Below are 24,427 nucleotides of genomic sequence, written 5' to 3'. Positions count from 1 at the left end.
ACTGAATGCCAAATAACATTATTAACAGTCAAAACATTTCAAGGAACATTGGATGTTAATGGATTCTTAGACATTAGGCTCTGTCTCAAGAAAAGAGAAAGAAAAGAAACATAGATTTCCCTTAGACTGGTTTGTGAGTTACATCTTTTTGGCCTCTCTCTTTTTAAAAAATACAAAACTTAATTTTTACTTATCGAAAGAAAAAAGTGAACTTTTATTTTATGGGCCTCTTCATAAAGTTTTTTTTTCTTTTTACTTGATTCTTCAAAGTATGTTTCAATCATTTTTCTGTAGATCTTCATACTGTGTCTTCTGGCCTATAGATTCAGCAAAACTTTCTGTATCTTGGACTTAGTAGTAAGTACAGTAAACCATTTTAAAATTTTTACTTTTTAGTCCTGGGAGACTAAGCTGACATATACTATGGCATACATATCAGCACAGAATCATTACACATGTATTCAATAAACCTAAAATACAGCTGTGGATGCAGTGAACCATGCATATTATGGAAGTTGTATTTACACAACTGTTATTACACATAAGATTTGTTTCCAGAACAGAAAAGATGAAATGCAGTGAGAACATTTGCATATCTAGTTAACTGTGGGTGACTAGCCATTGTTTATTAGATGAAAGTTATTTTTCTATATGTTCTTCATTTGAAACTGCAACATAAATAAATGACCATTTACTGGTTCCTGTATATGATCTGATTTATTCCAAAGGATCACCACGATTCTTACAAAACAGAAGGAAAAATAGTGCAACTGCTCCGACATCTTCAATGATGGCACCAATTTTGTAAATTAAAAGACTGTTTGCCATAGGAACATTGAGCGCAGAGAAGATATTACATTCCTTTGAAAGCCATTTGATAGTCGTTAATATGATATCATAACAGGAATCTCACAAACCAAAATAAATGTACTTTAATGACTAACACCTTGCCTGTATTCACTTAGTTACTTGTTTGCCATTTCCTTTCCCTGTGAGTGAAGTTGTTTTCCACGAAATTAATTTTCAGTCTCCCAAAAATGTTCCTTTACTTTCTCAGAAGAAATTCATATTTTCAAGAGGACAGAGATGAAAAAGTTTGATAAACATATCTGCCAGAAACATGATCAGAAGAGCACTTACTTACACAAATACATCCCTTATAGCCGATGAGTAAAACACATACTTGTAAACAAACCAATGAGTAATACAATGCATGTACAGCACACTACCTTTTACATAACATTAGTTATCCTCATCAACTAACAACTTATAGAAGTAATACACCTAGTTCCTCTTCTCAATTCACCTAATTAAGTAACACATGAAAATAAAACTGTCTTAATTAGAAGCACAGCAACACAAACCTCCCCTGTCAATAACTGATTTAAATACCCTGAATAGAAATGAAGCCCAAAATTATAAAATTCACTGCATGTCCATGGAGAAAGGTTGTGCTCACAAGAAAAATACAGAAAAAGGTGCAACACCAAAGAAGAACAAGAAATCTCAAAATGTTTGGAGGAGGAGATTAGTGTCTAAAGCCCTGTCGACAACAAGGTCATTAGAGACAGAGCATAAGCTCAGATTAGGGAAGGACAGAGAAGAAAAGGGGTGATGCTCTTTTGAAGGAACCATCCTGGCATTGGCCTTAATTGAATTAGGGAAATCGCAGAAAACTTAAATCAGGATGGCTGGATGCAGGTTTCAACCATCATCCACCCGAATATGAGTCCAGTGTGCTAACCACCACTCTACCCCACTGGATAAAATGTTTGGATAGTCCCTTATTTATGAATTAATGAAATAAATAGCACAAGAGTATATTGGTATATGGTATAGCAGAACTTTGGATTGAGACTCATATTTCAGCTTGTTGCTTGAGTTTGTGGTCTGTCAACCTCCAAAATCCTGTGTAGCCTGTGGCTCTACATAACTTTCCTTCTTTTACTACACTTTAACACCATTCTGTTTCTCCCATTACAACACCCCCTGAAGTAAGTCTGAAAGATCAAGATTTCTTATTCTTTATTGTGTCATCATCATCATCTAGATTTCCAATTTTTTGTGTGTAATAATGTCCTATCTACAATACTTGTAGCAATTCAGTATCACTAATTTGAGAATTGATTAATCTGAGTCACATCAGATGCAACTGAACACAGAGTTGGTGATTTTGGAGTCTATAGGAAAATGACTACAACAAATTAAAAGAAATTAGAAGCAGCAAACTGCAGACAGAGATAAACGATGGCAAAATGAGAGAAAAATTTCTGATACTGACAACAAATGTTCATGCATGGTACTTGAACCCAAGAACTATCAAAGTTTCCACTTTCATCTTGACAATGACCTCTTAAGTAACTCAGCAACACAGTATGCATATAGAGGAATCCCTAGTAGTGTCTCATCTGTGAAAAGCAGGAATCAGATGTCCAATACATCCACCAGATGTCCATATACAGGAAACTAAAAACAATGGCTTTTATTGTGAAATATATATGTTTAAACAACCATTTGGGAACAATCAACTCCAGTATTTTTATAATAATGAGAGTGTTTTAAGGTGTACTTAAAACTTCACCTCAGCTGCTGTGGATAAATGCTTTAATTTCCACTACCAGTTACATTACTGGATATGTTCAGGTGACAGGTGCCTAATAGGTTGCCACGTGCTTTGATGGACATGCAAACAGCCCTTGTTAAGATCCTAGGCACGTGTGCCTACACATGTTCAATTAATCTAATCAACAGTAGAAATTAAAAAATTTCTGCACAGCAGATGAGGTGGTGTTTTACATTTACCTTAAATAATTAATAGTTATGGCATCACAATGCACAACATATAAAAAATTATTTCATGAAAGTGTTATTAAAAGCACCAACCATCATTTTAACAGCGTGACGGTAGATGGAAATAAGCCCCCCCCCCCCCCATTAAAATAGCATGAGGTTACATTATTTGAATAGCTAGGTCTTTGTATGACATCCATTGTATGAGTCTTGCATATGCGGAAACATTAAGCAAAAAATGCAAAAAGAGTTTGATGCTTGGATAGTACACTAAGGAAAAAATAGGGGTTGTTTTATTGCATGATTATTATACATCCTCAGTCATATCTAGTTTTTTATCTAAGTAGCAAGAAAAACCAAGCAATGCAACAAGCATGCTTTAATCCATTACATTTGTAAAGTGACAACAGGAACTCACATTCATACTCTCATTTCTACCTTTTAAAATTGAGATGGTCGAGTATTAAAAGCAAATTCCTGTTTCACTTTATTACATAAAAGACTAATGTCTTCCTCAACAAAAGACTATTATCTTCATCAACAGTGAGTACATGCAGCTGTTCAAAATTTGTACAGAAAAACATAGAACACAAAGCAGAATGGCCAGAGCAAAACACAATGATTCTAAAGATACACCATGTTAGTGACTAAAAAATAAGCTAAATGTGATGTTGCTTGGAAGAAAAATAATAAATTTTATGAGGGAACATAAATATGGAAAAAAGACAACTAATATAAGCAAAAGGAAGGTAAAAAGAAACCATCAAGTAAAGCTGAAGAAAGGAAAGGTTGAGCAAAAATAAAAAATAAATAAATAAAAAAGAACATAAAAAGTAATAGCTACCAGTATTTAACCTCATAAGGTGAAACTCCACTGAGTGTTTCTATTGGCAGTACTGGGAATTTTGACTCCTGAAGAAAAGTAATGGTCAGTAATTTTGCCAACTTGTAATTTTAAAAACTTTCTAAATTTTATTTATCATTTGAGAAAACAAATTATGAGACAGCATTGCTGACCTGTCCTTTGCTTCAGGAAATTAGTACTACTGTAAATAGCCACATAAAAGTAAGAGTGATGTACTACCCAGATTTCATAACTAATAGTTCCTTACTTAACAGACTTCAGAATGAGAGGGACCTTCCAGCTGGGAGGGACAAGTGTAAACAAGGATTAAGGGGCATGCATAAGAGAGATTTGACACAAGGGCAGAAAAAATTTATAAATAGGTTAAAGTGGTGAGGGCAAAACACGATTATTAACCTAGTAGTTCAAAGGAAGGTAAATGTTTAATGTTAATTTTTATTACAAAAGTAGTCACACAAAAATGACTCTGTCATGACTGAAGCTGTTATTTGATAAAAAAGAAAATAATTAAAACAATAAAGGCAACTAAGAGAAAAAGAGGCAACATATAAATGTGAATTTAAGAGAAAGAGTAAATTTTGAGAAGTAAAAGTTGCAAAACAACACCAGTTTTAAGTATACCAAAAGAAAAATTCAAAATTAGAAAAGAATAGAATGGCCAAACAGTTCACACCTTCAGGAGAAAAATTTCTAAGTACTGCCAACTGACTCACATAAGAACAGAAACAATTATTCAAGCTTTTGCTACTCTTAGTTATTTCCTTGGGAAGGACAGTGAGGTAAGTTGTGGAACGTCTGAAAGGAGGGAAAATAAGGACAGACTAAGATCTATGTTTTTATGTAGTAGGGATGACACCTTCAGCTCCTTAGTTTTATTGCAATCAATTTCAGTGTTCCATTATACCATCTTCAAGGTAAACCCCATTAACATATTGACTACTCTAGCTGATGCGCTGCCACTGTTCATACCATAATCAGGAAATCTGATTCAGCATAGTGGGCATTAATTTCTTAACTAGCTATGACATGTATGCTGAAGATTACCTGGTACCCATATGGACACCTGGCATTCTAGAAGGACCTGAATATGGCATAATGGAACATTGGAATCAACTGCAATAAAAATAAGACCTATAAATACAGATGAACGAGTCATCCCTACTACACAAAGACATAGTATATGATCTACCAGAAGATGGATGTACAGAAAAAGGTCCTTGTCTTCCCATGTAGGTGGCTCCCTCTCAATCTGCAGTGTGCCCCTCCTTTCAGACCTTCCTCAGCTTATCCCTCTTTCCTCCCCCATAGCAGAAAGTTCTCTTCCTAAACTATTTCTCTACTTCTACTTCCATCACAAACTGAGTAAAATATTCAACAAAAATAAACAGTCACATAAAAGGTAACAAAATGTACTTTGCTGTTACGTTAACAACGTCTATTTGCCACTTCTTTGTATATGACAAAATCATTTAAATCAGAATACAACTGACAATTGGTTTCAAATTAATAACATAGAACATAAAATTATATTAGTAACACTCACTGGAAATGAAATCTACATGTAAAATATGGTATCTTCAGCATCTAAATGTGCAAAGTAGTCTTGAAAACAAGAAGATACCTACAATGTTCAAGGGAAATGCAGACAAACAAATGTTATCCATGTATGTTCAGTACTGAGGAAGAAATATGAGGAAAAGATGCTTGCAGTTGAAATGTGAGTGTCAAGATGCTTGCAGTTGAGATGAGAGTGTCGCACTGCTTGCCAGTTATTTTGGATAACAAAAGAAGAAAGCAGTGGTGGTAGATACAGAGGCTGAAAAATTTTTATCAATGAAAAGAGACAGCGAGAGACCCATCACTGGCAAAGGATCATAGAAATGACCATAAATGACAATACGAAGGAGAATTCTTGAAACATGCATGTATCAAGTGACATAATATGGGGAACAAAAAGAAAATAAGAGAATAGTTGCTCATCTCCTGTGCTCGTCCTCTGCTCCTGTTACCAGGTTTGTTTGTTTTCATTAGATGTTCCGTGTCTCGAGTCATTACTATCCCTTTTAATGGTCGACAAAAAATTGTTTCTTCCTCTGAATTTTAGTTACAAACCTAATTTTATACTTCTTTCACTGCAGTGCTTTTATATCTCATTTTATTTCCTAATAGCAATTATTTGATCCTTTCGCATATACAACTCTCATATATGAACATGGCTTCTTTTATATTTCCTTTTTATTCTTCATTCTCTATATTACTTCCTGGTTTCAATAACATGCTCATTATCTTCTGCATACTTATCAGATTCCTTTAATCTGAGACTTCTCTGAAATGCCACTAGACACACAATTCATTTGCAGAGCGTAACTATGTTTTTGTGATGAACTAATTTTTAACTGGAATGTGCTTTGAAAAACTTTCTTACAAGATTTTCAAAGAATAAGTTTCAACATGTAGCAAGTGAATTTTACACAGATGTATGTTATGTTAAACTTAATGTCTTACTGTATGTGACAGACCTTTCTATATTTATGTAACCCTACAGTATCACATCAGTCTGCAGTCTTGAACAATGAAATGTATGATAAAATATGATTTTATAATAAAATCATATTTTGGGTGATGAAAGCAAATATCTCTACAATCAGTTTCTTATTACATATGTTTCTATAATTTGATTTAGCAGGCAAACAATAAACTGACATCTCATTTTTTTTTTTTTTTTTTATTATTATCTCCACTCAACTGCGATGGTATTCCCTTGCCCTTGACTGTGTTTCATCTAGTTTTTCTAAAGATAAATCTTTTTTGGCCAAGTGTTCTGAATAATTTCCAAAATCTTCAACATTTTCATAACAACAAACATCTTTTTTCATCATCACCTTTCTTAATAAGCAAATCTCTTTTTTATAACCTCAATGGCATAGTGTTACATTTCTGATTCCATTTCAGCTCTTATTTGCATATTCTTCAGGCACTGTACACTGTGTATAGACGTGATTTTGTTAGGTTTCGAAAGAAGCATTTACTAACATCATGATAACAAGCTGATTGCAAAGTAATAAAATGGTATAGTCTAAACATATAATTAACTGCTGATGCAAGTCATGACTGTAGAACTACAGCAACATACCAATCCTTCCTTCACCAGCTCAACAGTCCACTGTTTACACGTCTGACTTCAAAACTAAACTGATTTCTCAAATCTAAAATGACAGCAGGCTTTTAGGAGCTCCTACATGAATAAATAATAACAATAATAATAATAATACTTTGTTTGCTGTCGCATATGAGAATTCATTAGAAAGACCACGACAGAGCAATTTATGATGAAGGAATTTCACTTTAAGCCAAACACAATATACATCAATCACACATCATACACACCGCTAGTAAGAGTACTCAACTAGAAAATGAACAACCCATAAAAACCCATCCAAGAAAAATTTAACTATCCTGTCAGATGAAGCAACAGATACCACAAACACACTAAAAACCTTGGGGTGTTGAAACAATAAAATACTAGTGGAGTAAAACACAGTTTGTTTACTTTTCACCCTTAAATTTGAAATTGTTCTAACAAGAAGTAATGCAACAATTTATTAACATGTGTAAAATGCTGAACGAAGACAAGAACTGTGGCTTTTGCTAAAAGAATGAATGCTTCACTGTGGATGTCCACAAATTTACAACTGATAACTTGTACGGCCTGTTACGTCAGCAGCCTTTTAGAAGATGTTTAATTGATTAGAAGGAAATATTTTGCTTTTTGTTATGCAGGGTACTTCAGTGAAACTAATTTATGATGAAAGATTTACAATTGGAAGAACTTTAATTATACATTATAACTACAGTTAGTAACAGTACTCATTTTCAAAATGTACAACCCGTAAAAATTACTTGAAGAGAACAGAAATTTCTTACAAGGTTAAGTAATAGGTGGAAAATACAAACTGAAAAGCCAACAGTATTTTAAAAAAATAAAAGAAAAAGAAAAAATGTAGCTTTTGCTAAAGAAAATTGTGCATCTTTAAAACTTTCCAGAAGCTTATACTGTAGTATTTACAAGGATTACAAGAACAAACCAGCTGCAATGAGTTAATTAAATATCTACAATTCCTATTTTTTTCATGCACCATATACAAGAAAACATCTCAAAATGCTAGACACTTAGTGCCCATACATTCATGGTAACACATAAGATAGAGTAAACATAACACATTGGAATCTAAAGAAACACACATATTAAGTAGCAACCCATTGCATGAACATTCAACACTACCAGCATAACAGTAATTATATATCTCAGTATTTATACTTCACATTTGGAAGAAATTCTGTAACCAATACCCCATCTGCCAAATAAATACCAGTATCAAACTAATGACAGACAGGACAGACAGACTGCTTTTCTATCTCTGTATTAAGGAATGAAAATGACAACCATATGCTGCCTCATAAGAACAGCACATTCCCAACTGATAAGATTACCGTCATTAGTTTTTTCTCATATTGTATAATTTACCAATACCAGCACATAATGTTTTTGCCACAAATGCCTAGTCTCATTTTATCATTTACCTACATGAAAACATCTATATATTTAACCTAAACTACATAAGTGGATGAAATGAAGTACCTCACAGTCATTACAACATAAATAAATACTGCAGGACCCAGAGAACAGCAGAACAACAATTACTATTCCTTCTGTATGACTGGAAGAGAGTATCAAAGAAAAGGCAAGATGAAAACACAAGCTGACAGCTCTGCCTCAGTCATTCTAATTTCAGAGACTATTACACATCTGTTTCATGACTACCTACATAAGCTTTATTTGCGATTTAAATTATTTGTTAACTTTACATTCATAGTTTAAGTGTCTCTTAACTAGCTAGACACTAGAGCTATCAGCCCATATATATTCATCTTTAAGAAACATTATCTATTAAACATCAGCTGAAAACGATGAAGAAATCTTATGTGTAGTAAATGGTAGTTACTCCATTTCTCAGGTTATTTACTGTGTAAGCTATTGGAACTGAACTGAGGCATGATGCAGAAGAAAAGGAAATTGAGACTCATAAATTACATCTGTACTGTTTAGGACTATAACACCAAAGCAATAACAAAAATGCTATTATGTACATGAATCTAGAGTGTTCAATGGATTCTGTATTTATACTTTTATACATCCATTTCATCCCTTATAGCTTGTAAATGTTTTATATGATAGAATGTATGGATATGAGATATAAAGATGAACAGACAGTCCTTGTACATCAGAATCATCTACACTTTTAAATGAAAAGCAGCTCATTACAACATTATATGGAGAGTAAAAAAATAAAAGAAACATTTTGTATCAGTGTAAATCACCTCTGAGAAAGGACTATAATTGCTGTCAAAAAGAAATCTAATGCAATGACAATGAAAAGCTTCAAAAAATAATGAAAGTACTTAACAACACACACAATACTGTAATAGTTTCCAGAAAATAAAACCACAATGTAACATATTACAATGGAGTAAATGCTCCAACTGTGCCACAATGGAAAACTGTATTGTTCAGGTCAAAACAGGCTGATACTATTTGTCTGAGTCTATAAATAATTTTTATAATTTCTTTATAGTTACTTTTTGTCACTATTATATCAATAAAGAACCATCAAAAATAAAAGATGGACTCATATTTGGAAGACGTTAGTATATCGTGCAAAAAAAAAAAAGAAAAAAGGAAAAGAAACTCTCAGAAATTAAGGTTAACTGAAGAATGAAACACAAATGGAATGACAAATTGGTGAAATTAGTTGAATACTGCTGATTTCAGTTATGTACCCAAATTCTTTACTCGTTTTTTTTTTTTTGTCTTACCATCACCACACATGAGCAGAATATAATGTGGTACACCTAGCCCATATAGTTGGGGACGCCATTACGGAAATGCCAGGATGTGGTATTCATAGCTGAAACGGATAATACACAATCCTCAGTACTCTCATCTCCTACAGTCAGTGTCATAACATATTTCGTTCCAGTTTGAGAGTACTAATTTTGTTGACTCATCAATTATCACCATAAATTCTGACATCATTTGGAAATATACTGTCATCCTGAGTCTTCTTGTATTGTTTGTATTAGTTTACATCAGACATGAAGCACTAAAGTACAAAAGACAAACACAGCGCATGTGTAACAAATTACGAAAATGGACTTTACTAACACACAGAAAGCTATAATGACTTACAGCCAAACACAATGCCATGGAAGGAAGAAAGATCAAGATTCAACATTTCCTCAACGATAGAGTCATATCAGACACAGCAAAAGCTTCGACAAGAGAAGGATGGGGACAGAAATTGGCCATATCCTTTACAAAAGACTCAATTCCAGCCCTCATGAACGTAGGAAAACCATAGAAAACCTAAATCATTTTGAGTTTGGTGTCTTAGCACTGCACAACCTTTCTCAGTCAAAGCAGCACAAAAAGACATTGTCGTAATGTGAGGTGAAATGTTCACTTGTTTAGAAGAACTATGATGGACGCTTGGCCCCTATCTTTGGGGGCATCATTACGGAAATGGCAGTGTGTTTGTATTCATAGTTAAAATGGAAGACACACAATCCTCCGTACTATCACCTCATAATGTGAGATGAAATATTCACTTGTTTAAAAGAAGTATTATGACTGACAAATACCATGTACTTGCATCTGGTGTGCCTGACAGTTAAATCAACTACTAGCACGCACAAAAATAATGATTAATATTTACCTGGGCTGTTAAATCCAAACAATATTCACCACTAAGTGCAATGACCAATTTATGAAATAAATAATTAGTGAATTATGTACAAAAATAAAGAACGACAATTTGGAATCAAAGTGGCTGGGTGGAAGTAAGTAGGAGACAGTTGTGATGAAAGCATTATACACATTCACCTGTGTTCCCATGCATATTTTTGTAATGATTACCAGTTTCTTTATTCCCATGGTTTATTTATTTATTTGTTATTCTACTGCATCCATATTGTCCTTCCATTCCAGCAATAATTTTAAAACAAGTCCCAATAGTGGACAGCCACAATGATCATCTTAGTTCTCTTTACTGTACTCTTTCTTTTGTACAAATCATCACATTAGTAATAGCATTTCCTCCACAAAAAAGGTAGATCTATTGGCAAATATTCCTTTCCTATGTAGTGAAAGAACACCGAATACAGAGCAAGGCAGAGTAACATATAGAAAAGTGGCAGACGTAGCACAAGAAAGGGATATCACTGCACGACCTAAACTAAAGCCAGTCAGCACTTCAGTCTCACCATCTATCTACTTGTGATCTAACTGGTCTTTCTCCATCATCTTTCCATACTTTTTTGTTCTTTCACCCTTCCTTTCTGAGAAATGAATATTAGAATTTAATAGCTTTGTCATATTGTTACACACAGCAGTACACTGGTTCTGAATGCATTCAAAAGAGTATGGATATCTTAAATTTCTTTATGCATTTATAAAAAGTCACAACTTTTGGTTACATAGTCAGTGAACATTCATCATATGTTTCTACCATGCCAGTGAATTTACAACACACATGCCCTGCAGCACAACCTATATTTCGGCTACACTTAAGATGAAATAAATATTGGATTAATGTTATTTGCAGGTCAAAGATACAAACTTATCCACAACAAATTTTCATCTAATACAAACACAAATGACAGTCAAGAAAGAATTCTTGACTTTGAACTAATGTTATGACAAATGGCTAGGTGATTGTTTCTTCTTAGTATTGTTGCTGTTATTATACGGTATGTGGCTTAGTCTCCTGCTAACAAAGAAACAAATGATCAAAATGATGCAACAAATTCTCTACATACAGAAGAACCTCTTGGAATGGTCTTTTATTGAGTACAACAACTCATGTGTTGAAAAATTTGGCAGACCAAAAGGGATACGAGAACCTATTTAACAAACTTCACTTTTACCAACACAGAAAATTCTTAGAAGAGATTAGGGTGAAAAAAGATGAAACCTCTAGTTAAGAAAAGACAAAGGGAGAATCAGCCACAATCTTCCAAAGGACTGTCCCAGCATCTGCTTTACAAGATTTATAGAAATCATGGAAAACCTAAATCAGAAATGCCGGATGCAAATGCAGTGCCTTAACAACTGTGGCACATTCAAGGCTGGTGATATGCTAAGAATTGTTGCTGACCAAGAGATGAAAGCTAAAGCATTGAAAAAAAGTCACAATTCAAATAAATGTGGGTAAATCACCATCAAATAACTACAGAAGGCAAGCAATTTGTAACAAGTCAGAAGCAAGTAATTGCCATCAGCTTCAGAGTTAAAATGAAAAATTAATCATTGAACTGAATAACAGAGGACTAAAACAAATTATAGGTTGGATGCGACGGGGGCTTAGTTAAAAGAAAGGAATCTTCTCTTCCCTTGAACTGAGTGAGAGGATCACATGGTATTTTCACTGTGACTGGTTTTCTTCATGTTTATATTTTTCTATCTTAATTTGAAGAAATCATATCTAAGCTGGTTATTAAGAGAATAACAGTGGATAGGATGTAAAATGAAACAGTCATAAACTAAGACCAAACTGTACAAAAGTTTGATGTAATAATCTTCACCTTACATAGACAAGGAAATTTATGGGATGGTAATGATATTTAGTTGTACTGCATCATCACAATACTACAGTGACAAATTATAGCATCCTTGTCAACTAATTTATAATGAGCCTTTTTTCTACACACAAATAACTCATTCAAATAAAAACATGCTGATTGTATGACAACATGGTCAAAAATGTCTATACTGTTTCATAAACTGGCTGAACTTGTAAGATATTAAAGACGTTGTCATTCTAAAAGGAACTATTACGCAAATCACAAATCACCTTGAAGATAAAATACTGAGTAATGGAAGAAATAAATATAAATAATGGAGATATTTGCTTATATATAGAATTCACATTCTTCTCCTGAACTGTGAAAAGTTATTATAAATACATACGCTAACAAACATCCTAGGACAAATTCTGGATTTTTTTTTCACCGTGTCCCTCCTTTCTGACCTCTCTCACTGCTGTGAACAGATCTGTTCCTGACTTCCATCACCTCTGAAATAATTCCCTCAATTCTTATTCCCCTCTCTCACTTCTACTACCTTCACTTTTCTACACTCTTCCAGTTCCTACACCTATTTTAGGCAAAAACTGTTCTAGTTAAACAGAAATCTCCACCCCACTTCACTTTTGTGAGACAATTCACTAATCACTCCATCTCCAAAGTAAGAGTAACCAGTACACATTTTACATCTATGACTTTCCACAGTTGGTCTAATTTAATAACCTACAAAAAGGCTAATTAAGTAAGTATGACTTTTTGAAGACTGTAACATAAACAATGACTGAGTTCAAGGAAACAATGTACAACCAACATGAAGGTAGGTTTGTTTATCACCAGCCCACATTTATGTAAGATACTTTCTTGTAAACAATAACACTGGGACAAGAGAAGCGAGAATTTTTTGTACTACATTTTCAAAATTACCTGTGTCAAGCAAAGCTAAATACTAATGAAATTCCCATAAACAATTTCTTACATACAGTATGTATGTGAATATAAGATTGTGATAAATAGATACATTGTCACAGTCACCAATAAATGATGCATAAACAAAATTTAAAAACACTGCTAAGATTTAAATGCAACAGCGAAGTTTGTCTCTTATTACCAATGTCAAATTTAATGTTTGATAAGTGCTGAATGGTGGATTTTTCTACTTCAAAATCAATAGAATCACAAGCCAGATGTGGCTATTTTATGGAATCAGACACGGCAGTCAGTGTAAATATAAAGTACGCAAACACATTCAATAAAATCTATTAAGGCAGGATCCCTCAAAATTTTAAAACAGGTGAGATAAAGATTGGAAGATAGAGAAATATAAGGCAAGTGAATCAGAGAATGAATACTACTAAAGAAAATCTATATAGGAGCATAGCTGAATTTCACATTCTGAAGATAACCACGAAATATACACTGACACGCAGAGAGCCATGGAAGTTCACGCAGAGTTGGAGCAATATAATGTTGAACTACCAGACTTAAATTTACAGCCTCCATACTCGAAAAACATGGTTAATACGTTACATTATTACATAATTCATGCACTTATGTTCAGTATACCAGACATTTTAAAGCATGAAAATTACACAATTTCTAGAGCTTAATAAAACTCTCTTTTCCTAAAATAGAAGAATACTGTATGCTCATAATTTTGCTGTAAATTGTAGATAAATTAACAAATTGAGATGTTATATAAAATACATTCTTTTGAAAATAACTTTGGTGTGAGATGTGATCCAACACAATAAGAAAATTTTATGTAAGTTGCTAAGTAAGCTGATGGTAAAAACCATAGCTTACCACACTAATACCAGGAACTAAAAGGAACAGAGTTATCGATAACTGACTTGCTGCAAGGAATTGCTAAAAGAGAACAAACTCTACTCATATTGATTTACTTGGGATCACAAATCATGCAGACACCTCTGCAATCTATCATCCAGTCAGAAAGCTGTTTTAGCATATATTAAAATACGATGGAAGCATTTTTTTTCCCATTGCATTTGGTGTATGAAACTTTCATCTTGAAAATGAAGCAGAATAAAACTGTTGATGCTGAAAGAATCTATGTTCTTGTATGTAAGTCCCCATACACAGCTTGACCATTAGGTAACACTAGCAACAGCAACTAAGATGCATACAAATACAAAAATGATAATCATAGACATTATCCATATATTAAGACAATAACAGGAACAATTATGAGAGGTAGGAAATGAAGTTAAAGCAAATGTTACTAAAGTTATCACGTATTATTTGAGAACTAATCAAAATTACATATAAGATCAATGGAAGGGAGGAGCAAACTAAGTCATATGACTGAAGAGGAAAACATATGCCTCAGATTGAGAACAAATAGAATAGTTTCTAAAACACAGTTGTGAACTTCAATAAAGCCAAAAAAGGATCTGACAGAGAGAACTTTTGTTTGCAAATTAAATTCACATTATGTTTATTCTCCTGCTGTTAATGAATATCCACTTGTGTTTTTATTAATAAATCAACATACAACTGCTACTACTCCCACAATTAGGAAAGTGCTGCAATTTTGAGTGCTCTTTCATATCACCAACATCCACACCTCCCGAAGCACAAGACAAGAGATCATATGATGTCCTCAAATACTCCAGTGCAACAAAACAGAGCTGTTCAATGCTGTTGGTTGTAATATTTGTGACTAGTCAAGCAGGTGTATTTTATACAAGTGCATACATACAGAATTTAGGTAACCAGCAATTAAAGATAGGTAAGTGTTAGGAACTCAAAATGTACAACAACAAATTGGAACGAAATATTATTCAAAATAATGCATAGAATGACAAAACATCTGGATCCATGCAGCAATACATATACATGAATATCATTTACAATAAACTAGTTGTAAGCACAAGATATGAAAATGTTACATAGAGGATAAAGCAAAGAAGGTGAACACAGCAACACATAAGGAAGTTGAACATATCCATATAAATATGCAGACAGCAGCCGAGCAGTCAGGTATTCTTCAACTTTTACGGAAAAAACTGATGGAAATAATTATTAGAGGTTCAACATAACTCATCTGCTATTATGACAAACCATGACAAATGATCACATTGTATTCAAGTAAGTATAATGTGCAATAAACTATAGCATGGAAAGTGTTTACAGTTAATGCTCAGGAGACTATGTGGGAAACAAATATCTCCACAACACAAATAAGTAATATATGGAAACACAATATAACATTTTAGAGGAAGCATTAAATATCTGAATCACTGACTTTTCAAGAGAAAAGAGAAAAAAACTCAAAACTGCTTTTCCAAATCTATAATGTGGTAATCTGGGCTCAACCAAAAGCACATTATGGGCTTCTTGATAGTATCAAATTATTTTACATGCTCATTTAAAAACTACCAGTGATCATTCAACATTCCTATGTAGGTTCAATATAATGTGGTGCAAGATTAATAATTATGCTGCTTCCACAATAATCCAGTAAGTACTACCAGCAAGGATCTCTCAACGTAGAAAAATAAAAATAAAAAAAGGAGGAAATCAAATAAGAAATTCATTTAATTTTCTTTATATCATTTTTGTAACCTAGCCCTTGAAACTGTCTGGTGTTAACATATGAATCATGGATGAAAAATAATTGTGACAGAATATATTTGCATCAAACAGTCGCAAAGAGATATCTGAAGGTGACTGTGATTGGACTGTAATATACGGAATCTAGACTATCAATAAATTAATGCAAAATTCTCTGATGTTTTATAGCAACATCATTGTTTCACAACTCATTAATGTTAAAATTAAAGGTACTACCTTCATTCATGTAGAATGCTGTGGACATATCTGTTTCAAACATAAACTGTCACCAATTTACATTCACTACCATACTTTTCACAAATTCCAAGCTGTCAAATCGACAATAGGAAACTTCTGAAAATTTATTTTTCTCTGAGCTGTCCCACAGGTCTGTGAATACAATACAATCCTTTTACTGAGATCTCTTTCCTTCACTTTTGTTTCCCAGTACACAGGCACACATGAACCAAACAGAAAATTGAATGCACAAAATCAATTCATCAACCATTAAATCTTGAACACAGAAGCTTAATGAACCATTTTATTCTTATATAAAATCAAACAAGGTGAAGGGCAAGTGCAGTATCCAGAATTAATTAGATAGTATCTATATTTTTACAACAGTTAGCAATCACTGTTATAAAAATTTACTTTACCATACAACCACTGGTCCCACAAAGTCATCTACTAGCGAAACAAATTATATAAATACTGAATACATAAAATTAGTTTCATATCCCATATTACTTAGTAATATATGATAAACCTAGACAACTATAGATAGTTCTGTTGCACCTACAAGAAAAAAGCTCTTTGCTATAAATCCAGGGCAAAAATGAACAGAAACCAGGTTTGTAAATCACTGAAGTTTTCTGAACACAAGAAATACAAACAAGAACTGTTATGTATTACATAATACAGTAAAATAAATAATGCTTATAGAAATCACATGTAACAATTGTGATCCTTCCCCTCTGAAATGCACACACATACAAACACATAAACACAGATAAACACACACAAATGAATGCATACTTAAAACGGCTGCTCAAATAACTCTATATTTAAAAATAACATACTTCCTACACATGTATCACTTATAACACAGTTTCTAAAATAAAGTTAATCAAGTATCAACTCATTTTTACCAATGTCTCACTCCAATAAAATGATTCTATGTGACACTCAGGGACAAGATCAAGCAATCTGAGAAACATAACTTACAAGTAATACATGACAGCAATGGATTAGAGTCCAAGCACAAACTCAGTGAATGTGTGACCTAACAAAAATGTTCCCATAGAAAGTACACCCTTTTCTGCCCAGGAAGATAAAAGATAGCCTGATAAGATATCCAGCTAGTAAAATAAGTAAAAATTCAATGGCATCCCAAGCACTGCTGTTGAACTGTGAATAAAGACAAATATTTATGTATGTGTTGAATAGGTACTACATTATTTTCCCTTCTAGAATCTGAATTATGTGCCACAAACGAAAACTACAAGGAACTGCACGAATATCACAGTGCAATGGAATTTCAGGGTAAGGAATTATCTGTCGTTTTACTATACAAAAATCAATATGTGAACAGAAAATTCGAGCTTAAATGAGTTAGTTATTTGAGCTACTAAAACTGAATCACCCTTTTCAACTCTTGAGGAAGTGATAAGATGTACACACACCCACATACGTATTCTGACCTGCAGTTGCAAATAACATCCCTTTGTGAGTGAATGAAGGCCAGAGCAGCTAATTAAAGTCTCTTTTATAAATTTTGTGGAATAAATACCACCTAAAAATGTCAATGCAACCAACAAAAGTTAAATGCATTGCAGTTACATTCATAAGACACACTGCAGCCCGTATCATCTCTTAGTTGTCAACAGTTGATTATTTTGCTACAAAAATCACTAATCCGTTATAAAATTCAAAACCATTCAAATAAAGATCAGAGATGTATTCTTTAATATATAAATGAAAGCCTATATTTCTCTTTCTCCCTCGCTATTCTACAACATGCTGTAACATTTCCTTAATAAAACAAATGTTACTCTCACTGTCTCATCACCGACATATGCAACTGTTTGCAAGAGTTGCTTCAGCAATGTAAGTGAAATAGCATTCCATACATTACAACTAATGTATTCCTAAGTGGTGAAAGCTGACAGAACAAACAGATGCACATAAAATTTGACCCAGTGCTTCACATCAAATCATCTATCAAATATCTGTAGCATCTAATTTCCCACTAAAATTCAGGACAATACCTGAAATTTTGTTCAAATCTACAACCATTAAGAATCCTGTATGTCTCTCGTATAAAAATTTACAGCTAAAAATGATATGAAAAAAATTTATTCAACTTTGTTGTAAGGTTTCTAGACCTTACAATTACATGATGAGGAAAGCTAAGTACAATAAAACACCATATAGAAATGTTGAGCAAAAAGATCTTTGTCTTCAGGAAACGGATGAGCAGTTAAGTTATGCTCTCTTCGGTACTATGATTTGTCACTGCAGAACTTACTGCTTGATGTATTCCACTGGTTAAACATTTTTGAAGTGAAATTTTTTGCAACAAAAATGGATATATTGTTAATTCATTATCCAGTCACAATTGTAAGGCACCCTATGACTGACAAACAAAAATGCAATAAATATCTTTCAGAAGCTTAAGTCATTATAGTCAAATAAAATAATCAAGTAAACTGTAAATTGTTGATGCACACAAACTAGCCTATTTCCAAGATTGTGTAAGAGTGTACATTTTTTGCTCAATGTAACTAATAGTTATAGCTTATTTTATGGAGGTTTAACAATTCCAAGACCCAAGGGCAGGAACAAGGCCACAATATCTACCACAAAACATAGTTTTGTAGTATGCCTGAGAAATAAAGATGAAAGACAACTATCATTTAAATACTGCAAACTGTACTGCATATAATACTGGTTACTGTTTCTTTCTTTCTTCCATCCATGTCACTTAAGTATATGAGAAAGTTCTGAGAAAAATTATTATTAGTGAAGTTGCCACAAAATAGTTTCATTCATTGATTCAAGTGGATTGGAAGTAGGGAAACAATTATAACAAATAAGCTAAACAGATGGCATGATTCAGATGCTTTTGAATACACATTAATCTGCAGACTCTCCAAACATATTTGTGACAGAAGTGTGAAATATATGGAAAACCTAATGAAAACTATCTGTGAGGTATAATTCCCAAAACTTTTACTGGTTAGAATGAATTGATAATATTCTAAAATATCTTTTGCAGCTTCTATAATTTAGTTATGGTGTATCTTGTCTAAAGCAGTCTTAAAACAATTATTATGAACACTGAAAATTAATCCATATCAAGTAATAATGCAGTATGAAGGAAATGGGGAGAAGGAAATAAAGAGCAATACAAATTATAAATAATCTGTTATTGCATTAATCATGCACCACGCTTTTAGCAAATTTTCAGCAGCTGGTGAAGAACTAACATATTTTTGCTGCAATGTACAGGAGCACACAGCAACAAAAACTGTAGGGAAGTATTAAGTACTTGGATAATTCACAGGAGATTGGAACTGAAATGGTCTGTCCAAATAAAATTGTTTCAGATGTACAAAAATAATCATAATTAAGACATTCTACAATTACATGATAACTAGTAGAAACATGACACAATATGTGCTGGACTTGAAATCCTATAAAAATCCCTTCCTTGTGATCAAAAGATGCAACAGATACACATCAAGGGAGCCAGAAGAAGAATGAGTTATTCCTAATCCTTGATGCTAATAGTCACCTCAAAAGCTTCAGAGTCAGTGAACCAAAAGCAATAAATATGAGACAAAAATGAAGAAACTGCCAAAAACAGATGAGTGGACAACACACTGTAAGAGAGAACTGAAGTTCCTGATCAATGCTCAGCAGATACACAGGAAGATGCATCAGTGATGTGGGAAAATAAAGAATGGAATGAAAAATGGTTTACCCTGGTAGTACGTGACAATGTTATGTGATGAACTGCAATAAGTATTTACCGGACTGTTCACCACACTTTGATAAAATTTTCTTTCTCACTCAACAAGCACCTCCCCATCAACTATATTACAGCTTCTTATAACATATACTATCACCCATAGTCAGATCTCCCTTTCTTTCATGTTCATCATTAACTCATAATCAAACTAATCAATTTCTCCATTGCCTATACTGCCTACATACCCCCCATCACTCCGTAATTCTCTGTCCCTATTTTTTTAAGTGTGTGCTAGTTTCTGGGTTTCAATTTGGGTTTACTTTGGTCCCTTTCTATCTTCTCTTTATATTTGTCCTTTCCAATTTCTTATTTTCTCAGGGTGTTCTCTGCATTCCTGAAATATTTTTTTCAGCAACAGAGCCTCAAGGAAATTAAAGCACAAACACACAATAAGTCAATCACCAACTTCTGTATATCAGTCTGCCACTTGATGCCTGTGTCTTCTTTCACTGCAAATTTAACATGGAAAGAGCACACGTACTAAAAGATTTAGAAAAACGAGGCAATTCAAGTATGAGACAAAAAGTTTACTTGAACAACATTATCTACTTAGGAACTTATCAAAAATAATGTTTCACACAGCAATATGGAATATCCAATTACAAAAACTCCATATTGTATCTTTTTTTATTTTCCGATAACTAAAATTTACTGTTGGGTTCCTTCACCTATACGGTCTGTTTTTGCAATTTGCAAAGGTAGACTTTAAAATAAGTTGCTGACTGAAAGACTGTCTCAAACGTAAGGTAATATTTATTGAGTTAATGACAGTCGAAAGTTTTGCAACTGATTGGCACCATCGTATCTGAAAACTTTTAAGCAAAACTTTTGATAAAATTAAATCCAAGCATTTTTGTCTGCTTTCATTTTAATTAAATATTGACTAAAGAGATTCGGTATACTTAAGCAGTATCGCAGCACAGTGGTATGTGTGGTTTATCATACTTCAAACTGTTTGCAAGTATTAACAGTATCTCCTTTATCCGTAGTCCCAATCTCAAATTATTGTACTTCATTTATGCGTGATAATTTTATTCTGAAGCACAGAACAATATGTCATCTCAACATACAGGAATGGCACAAATTTGCATACTATCCAATCAAATAATGACCAAAGACACAACAACCAGCAGTTTCAGCACATATGCCAAGTAAAATATTTGTTTCATCTCCATCCCTCATAAAAGTTAGGAACATTTCTTCATAGTTTCTTTGGACCATAAACCTAGATGAAATCTTATCATTCTACACAACATGTCTAAGAAACAAACTGGCCAGTAATTGCAGTTGATTTGAATATAACTACAAAATTATATGGAATTATTTTATAAGGATTATAACCACTTCAAAGCAACCACAAAAAGTACCATTTACACCAATGAACATTTGTGACAAGTTGAAGTGGTATAGCACACTGGGATGTATAACACGAACTGTTCTGAAGAGTGATAGCTTGTCATTTCATTCATATTTACCATTGCAGAGATGGTGCATGAAATAATACAAAGCAGCACTTTAATCCCTAAACAAATTTTAAGTAAGCATTCTTGACTCCTTTACAGACTTTTAAATAGATACTAATAATTGCTCTGGCTTCCTCTTGCAGCACAAAATTAATTTCCGAACAAAGTCAAGAGAACTGTGTCGTTACTGTTGATACTGGCACTGCCACAGGTTCATAACCTGCCATGATAGCTAAAATTGAAATATAAACATGTTTCTTGCTTTTAAGAATCTCAGTAGTATATTTTACAGGTCTGTAAATATAGACTCCAAATGTATATTCATGGTGTGGTCTTTGCATTATTTCAGTTGTAACATCACATCTAATAAAAGTTATGACTTCTCATAAAACACCAAACACCAAGACAAAACAATTATCTTCCCCTATTAATATGTTTGTGTTCCTGTGGCTGGGGCATTCATGGCACTATCAATGATGTGTTCAGAGAGACCAATGGTTATCTTGCATCAAATGTAGGCTCCATTTCTGCTCTTATTGCATATTGCATATTCTTTGATGTTTCACACTCCCTCCTCTCAAGATTTGTACGTTCTTCAAATTTTCTTTCATTCTTTGTCATATCCCACACCATACCGAAAATACTATTTTTGTGCAACTTTTTTCTTCATGCAATTCACACTTCACATTCATTTTTTGTAAACAACAAGAAAATAACTGACACTGTCTCTTTGCCAATTTTCCAGTTATTAAAGTAGCAAGAAAATATTTCATGCTTAATTCCACGCAATTTCCACTGCCAACTACTGCAATTCAGGAAGACTTTTCACATGTAACCAAATATTATGGATTACACCCACTTTCTTCAACACGATCGATGCAAGTTATGCAGCAAAGTGGATGGTTTCTTCTACTAGATATCCTGGGTACCTAGCACCCTAAGCTTTAAAAATTCCTCCCCATTTCAGCATTCCTTGTTATACAGCAAGTACGTTTTCTCAGGATACCAGCTTCATTGACTGATACAATGCACAATTGTAGCAAAACTCTGATATTCACAAAATTTTCACAATGAAAGTGATTGTGTAGACTCCCCATATGAAGAGCAATTTCAAAAGCAGGTTAATACAAAACTGCTAGTAAAAGTTGAACATTCAATAAAATTAAACAATTAACATGGGACTACTTAAATTATTGCTAATTGGAATCCAGTTGGACATTTTGTAACTTTTGCTTTACATTTTTAATTCACACTACAGTTTGTAGTCTTGTGCAGCTGAAGGAAGCACCACATTTTGACAAACATGTCACAACATAAGATAATAATCACTTCCAGATGAAGCATTAAAAAAACAACAGTTACTTATTTGTCCTGCAGGAGAAAAGGGAGTAAACAGTACACCAAAAGGTGAAATTGTACAGTTATGTTGAATGGTTCAGCATAAAAGCCATTTATAATGGAATATAAAATTCTGATAATATAACAATCAACTACAAAAGGGTGAAAACTTTTATGTACAGTCTCATTTTAACTCTTGTTTTTAAACAATGAGGAACATCAACAAATACAACAAGAAAATGAAAGTTCAAAATTCTGATGGATTTTGTGTATATATATATATATACAAATCCTCATCATCCGACGTACACGCAGATACTATTTACACTGCTAAAATTTGTAATTATGTATACTAGAAGATATTTGGAATTTAATATAAATTCCTTTAAAAATTCCTATCAAGAAACCACATTCTCCAACAAAATTTCAACATTGGAACTATCCTATGAAGCCTCAAAGATTAGATAAATCAGAAAGGAACACCAAATAACAGCTTCTCTAACTTGACTTCATATGATAAGAAGCTCTACATATCAGTCATTCAGTCATTGGCTCAACTTCAAGCACTGCATGGAGTAAAGGTACAAAGTACAATGTCTGAAAATGTTGTGTACCATACACATTCTGAGTGCTGATTTTCTTTTGGTCAAACTGATGACTGCTTTGGCACATACGGTTTGATGTCTGTTGTCTGGGTAGATGTAGACAGTGTATGTGTTTCTGTTTTTTTATCTTCAGCAACCTTCACAAGATCCACACCTGGCTGAGCATTGGATGACACTTCAACAATGTGGCCATCTCTCACTTCCAGATCTACTGTTACTCTGTGTCTCTTTTTTGTCTGAGATTTCTTTCGTTTTGGAGCTCTTGTGGCTCTTTCAGTAGTTTTTGGAGCATCTATTGATGAGGATGTGTCTCCATCACTTGGAGGACTCTTTGCACTAGAGTAATAAGAATATGTTTTCATTCTAGATGGTATCTTTACAACATCAGATGATGCTGGAGCACCTTTTTCTACTAGTGTTGTCTGAATTGACGTACTTCTCTCTGAGAGAGACTGACTCGATAAACTGGTATCATCTAAAAATATCTGGACCTTATTATTACCATCAACAGTAGGCAAACTACCTGACATAGCTCTTTCACCAAGTACTGAACTGTCTATAGAACTACTGCTTGCTGTTGAATAATGTGGAGCACATTTATTCTGGACACTCTTCGTTGGCTTTTCAGGGGAAGTTAAGGGTACAGACAAATCATCCATTGATGTATCTACATTTGTAAGGCTTTTTGATGAATAATATGTCTGACATCTGGATCCCGATGGTGTTTTACTTAACCTGTTTGGGCTTGTATCATCCAGACATGTATCGCTTTTAGCTCCAGAGTAGAATGATGGACTTCTTATTCGGGATTTGTTAAAGTTTTGTTCTGAATTTGTGGCACCAGCAAGATCATCCACTGATGTGTCATCACTTTTTGCACTAGAATAATGTATTTGGCATTGAGGACGCACAGTGCCTTGACTACTTGACCATTCAGACAGAGAAAGACCCATTGATGTGTCTTCACTCAATGAGCTGCCAGCACAATAATAAGACGGGCACTTTGGTTTGACAGCTACCTTAACAGTACCATCCAATGTAGTGGCTGATGATGAAAGACATTCATCACCAAGGCCCGACATAAATTCATCGTCATCATCATGAAGTGTATGATTTTCAT

General features: G+C 33.5%; 1 protein-coding gene across 2 annotated transcripts in view; it reads right to left on the bottom strand.

Annotated features, from left to right (window-relative positions):
- Positions 1–24,427, bottom strand: part of LOC126236182 (FERM, ARHGEF and pleckstrin domain-containing protein 1) — a 724,813-nt gene that overhangs the window by 110,456 nt on the left and 589,930 nt on the right. The window lies entirely within an intron of this gene.

The sequence above is a fragment of the Schistocerca nitens genome, chromosome 2 (assembly GCF_023898315.1).
Source record: "Schistocerca nitens isolate TAMUIC-IGC-003100 chromosome 2, iqSchNite1.1, whole genome shotgun sequence".
Taxonomy (NCBI): domain Eukaryota; kingdom Metazoa; phylum Arthropoda; class Insecta; order Orthoptera; family Acrididae; genus Schistocerca; species Schistocerca nitens.
This window is presented reverse-complemented; position numbering and strand designations above follow the sequence as displayed.